The sequence below is a fragment of the Schistocerca nitens genome, chromosome 2, assembly GCF_023898315.1.
Source record: "Schistocerca nitens isolate TAMUIC-IGC-003100 chromosome 2, iqSchNite1.1, whole genome shotgun sequence".
NCBI lineage: Eukaryota > Metazoa > Arthropoda > Insecta > Orthoptera > Acrididae > Schistocerca > Schistocerca nitens.
The window spans coordinates 381,461,139-381,466,353 of NC_064615.1; positions in this window are offsets into that span (position 1 = coordinate 381,461,139).

The window sequence follows — 5,215 nt, forward strand, 5'->3', positions numbered from 1 at the left end:
TGCACTATTCAGTGTCCCCTCGACGATCACCAGTGGTGTACGGCCAGTGTAGGAGATCGCTCCCCACACCATGATGCCGGGTGTTGGCCCTGTGTGCCTCGGTCGTATGCAGTCCTGATTGTGGCGCTCACCTGCACGGCGCCAAACACGCATACGACCATCATTGGCACCAAGGCAGAAGCGACTCTCATCGCTGAAGACGACACGTCTCCATTCGTCCCTCCATTCACGCCTGTCGCGACACCACTGGAGGCGGGCTGCACGATGTTGGGGCGTGAGCGGAAGACGGCCTAACGGTGTGCGGGACCGTAGCCCAGCTTCATGGAGACGGTTGCGAATGGTCCTCGCCGATACCCCAGGAGCAACAGTGTCCCTAATTTGCTGGGAAGTGGCGGTGCGGTCCCCTACGGCACTGCGTAGGATCCTACGGTCTTGGCGTGCATCCGTGCGTCGCTGCGTTCCGGTCCCAGGTCGACGGGCACGTGCACCTTCCGCCGACCACTGGCGACAACATCGATGTACTGTGGAGACCTCACGCCCCACGTGTTGAGCAATTCGGCGGTACGTCCACCCGGCGTCCCGCATGCCCACTATACGCCCTCGCTCAAAGTCCGTCAACTGCACATACGGTTCACGTCCACGCTGTCGCGGCATGCTACCAGTGTTAAAGACTGCGATGGAGCTCCGTATGCCACGGCAAACTGGCTGACACTGACGGCGGCGGTGCACAAATGCTGCGCAGCTAGCGCCATTCGACGGCCAACACCGCGGTTCCTGGTGTGTCCGCTGTGCCGTGCGTGTGATCATTGCTTGTACAGCCCTCTCGCAGTGTCCGGAGCAAGTATGGTGGGTCTGACACACCGGTGTCAATGTGTTCTTTTTTCCATTTCCAGGAGTGTATGTGTAATCCCTCTGGATCTGAAATTGAGTCCATCGGCAGAATTCAATGCGACGCATACAGTCCGTACTAGTTAATTCTTGATGTAGACTGATATAGTAAGAATGATATGTATGGCGATGCAGAACACTAACAACACTACTCTGGCTCATGCCAGATTCCCTTGCGATTTGACGCGAACTAACACAAGGATCTCGAGCCACAGTGGCAAGAGTACCAATTTCCCTTTCCTCGTTAGTAACTTTTCTTTGCCGGATATCTTTCGGATGCGTTAAAGATCCAGTTGTTCTCAATATATCATACACATATTTAAATGTGGGACGTGGAGGATGAGTACGTTGAGGATATCTTTCAGCGTGTAAGTCTCTAGCTCTCGCTGAATTTCGTTGGCATCATCCGTAAATGAGAAGCATATCGATTTGTTCTTCGAAGGAATACTTCATTCACATTCGCTTGATTCGACGATACTAGTCTTACCGCTCCTATTAGTGTTGTATTGCGAAACCGTCGAATGGTGTTTACATGTCAATGGCACGTTAAATGGATACGCCGTATTCGGCGAGTATTTACTATTTGTACTATAGAGAATTGTCAGAGCATGTGCTTCGATAAGTGCCGAAGTGGTAAGGAATACCACTTAATCCATGATAAGAAGATTGCAGCACTGCATTGATACCAATGGTCATCACTTCGAACACCTTCTGTAAATGGACATTCATGCCACCTTTGTAACCTGTATCTCTGACGCGACCCCATCTAGCAACTAAAAACAAACGTCATATTATGGCCCCCGTTGTCTCATGCAACTTTCGTCCCTCAAACTTTTCAGCTCCTATAATACTTTCGGAGTTATTCTTGGTGACAATAGTTAGTGACTCACCCTGTATACCTTATATTCGAAAATATATGATGACCGTATTGTATTATCCAAAACCAGTCTTTTGTTTTTTCCCTTTGTACGTCCTTGTCTTAGACTTAATTGCATAAAGGTTCTTCGCGAGTTAGAGGGTGCCTAATTGATTCAACTGTCTCTCTCAATGGGAGGTTGATGCTCATCTTCCTTACTTTCTTAGTTCGTTCTACTGCACCAAACCGAGCGAGGTGGCTCAGTGGTTAGCACACTGGACTAGCATTCAGGGGGACGACGGTTCAAACCCGCGTCCAGCCGTTCTGATTTAGGTTTTCCGTGATTTCCCTAAATTGCTTCAGTCAAATGCCGGGATGGCTCCTTCGAAAGAGCACGTCCGATTTCCTTCCACTTTCTTCCCTAATCTGAGCCTGTGCTTCGTTTCTACTGACCTCGTTGTCGACGGGACGCTAAACACTAATCTCCTCTTACTCTACTGCGTCAAGTAGTCTTTTATCTGCGCGAATCCGACATTTTAGAGAAATTATGAAAAATAGCACTCAGTATAAGTTAATTGCTGTGGTCTCTGGTATTGATCTCTACGATTCACACTATGGACTCGTTTGCACGTCTCAGGGTCATCACAAACATTTTCCAACTGCAGTCAGTAGAGAGAAGCAAAACGTCCTCGTCATTTCTTGTTCACACTGTACATATATAGTTCTCAGACTTCTTTCTATCTCGGGTCTCTTTCCTCAGGATCTTTCTTCTGTAATTAGAGCTAACGTTTTCCTGTTTTCCACTAGTTTTTCTGTTAACGTATGCATTGTCTTTCCTGGAGGCCGCTATTCTCATGCCATGGCTATACTACTAGAGATTAAGCATGACTCTTGTATCCACAACTAATTTAATAATAGCTCTTTCAATTTTAGTCCTCTGTTTTGTTTTAATCTTCCCTTTTTTATGGTTCTTGGAAGCAATTAAAATCATTACGAAGTTGGAGTGAACAATTTTTTTCTGCCCACAAGCCCGTGTGTGGCCAGAGGAAACGCATATTCTACAGAAGTGTAGCAAATCAATATATAAAAACTGAAGGGTAATCGTCAATTTGATTGTTACTGGTGTACAGTTTTTCATATTGATATTTGCCTTACCAGTTCTCACACCAATGGATTTCACGATGTATTCAAAATCATGTTTCTGCATTCTGGAGAAGGTATGTATGCAACATCAGCTCACAAGTTAAACTTCCCTGAGCATGGTTATTCATTGCTCTCTCTCACATCTGTGTCCACACAGCAGCAACCTCTCGAGTGGAACCATTTTTTATGTCAATTACTATGCGTAATTTCGTTGCGCACACTCTGGTTTCCAAATAACTGCTCTAAGAAGATATAACAAACCACTAATTCCAGAGAAGATGGAAGCTACATAATAGCGCTGTTCGCTATTATCGTCTTCGCCATTTTCCGACTGCATGTGGAATGGAAATATTTGTTCGACCTGATAGGGTCAAAGGCCTCGTCACAGTGGTAATACAGATTCCCGTCAGATCCCCGAAGTTAAACGCTGTCGGGCAAAGGCTGGCGCTTGGATGGATCACCGTCCGGGTCTGCTGAGTGCTGTTGGCAAGTGAGATGCACTCAGGCAAACTGACGAGTTACTTGATTGTCAGAAGCAGCGGCACCGGTCACGAAAACTGACAACAGCCGGGAGCTAGTTTCCGATCGAAGGTAGATTTATAGCCGAAGCCGAAGTCGATTAATCGGCTTTCGCCCTAACCTTCGGCCGAACCAGGTCTAATAGCTCAAAGGAATTCCGTTCAAGATTGGCAAAATGCGAATAAGATAATGAATTTTTTAAAATATAATATAAACAATTTAACGAAATGATTAAAATTATCTTGCATCCTCTCAGAAATAACAACACTTTGAAATAAAGTCAATTATAATATTTATTTACTTAAAAATACTTGAACAATTACAATTGGAAAAACACGTAACATTAGCCAAATGAATCTTAAATTTCTATTAGCGTTTTGATATCTATCAGTGAAAAAAAACTAATAATCAAAATTAATCAGTCTTATGTTGTAGGCTAAAAATAATAATTAGTCCACATTTTCGCCAATCAAGTTAGATCGCCTGACCGCATATATCTCTCTTGCTGCACTGAACAAAAAAAAAAAAAATGTCTCTGAGCACTATGGGACTTAACTTCTACCGAGCGAGGTGGCGCAGTGGTTAGCACACTGGACTCGCATTCGGGAAGACGACGGTTCAATCCCGTCTCCAGCCATCCTCATTTAGGTTTTCCGTGATTTCCCTAAATCGTTTCAGGCAAATGCCGGGATGGCTCCTTTGAAAGGGCACGGCCGATTTCCTTCCCACTACTTCCCTACCCCGAGCTTGCTCTCCGTCTCTAATGACCTCGTTGTCGACGGGACGTTAAACACTAACCACCACCACCACCACCACTTAACTTCTGAGGTCATCAGTCCCCTAGAAAATGGCTCTGAGCACTATGGGACTTAACTACTGAGGTCATCAGTCCCCTAGAACTCAGAACTACTTAAACCTAACTTACGTAAGGACATCACACACATCCAGGCCCTTGAGAGGATCCGAACCTGCGTCCGCGCGGTTCCAGACTGTAGCGCCTAGAACCGCTGGGCCACCCCGGCCGGCTGCGCTGAACAATTTCTTACGTAACAAAATCTCCTTTTAACAGGGTCGCACAACTGGATTTTGAGTAGTTTTACTGATACTGGGTCTTCCTCTTTTGTGGTCTATTTTGAATTAAGTTTGATGACCAGTGGTATTGTTAAAGATAGTGACGAAGAGTCGTTTGAAATATGAAGTGATGCCTGATGAGAGCATTTGAGTACCGTTATACATTAGCTTATTTGCATCCACTGTTCTGCACTTGGCACTATTATCTCACCGTTTGCTGTCAGGTATAAATTGATAGCAGTTTTTTGTTCAACGACTCTTTCCAATATTAAATAAGTGCTGTTACAGCTAGTTTAGACATCAAGAATCAAAACGTGTTTGGGTGAGTCGCATGTTTCTTCAAACTTGTATAAATATCGGTAAGCTTGTTCACTTCTTTCCAAATGTACTACAATTTTTCCAAATTTTTTATATTATATCCGTTACAGCAGCGTCTTTGAATCGTGAATAATTAGCTGCAACGTATGACCTAAGCATCCAATATACCCAAAGTTTCCACAAAGCATGGCTGCTTGCATATTAAAAACATTGTCGCAGATACCCATGCGGATGTCATTTGTTAAATTAAATTCAGCAATAATTTGGTTAAGTTTCTTTGAAATATGCTGGCCTGTGTGATCTTGTTCCAAGATAATGGCTGCCCGTATAACTTTTTGCCTTTTAGAGCTTTAATGAAGTGACCTGTGCAACTCAGCAATGAGCATGTCTTTGCTGGATTACTCCATGTGTTAGTGGTAA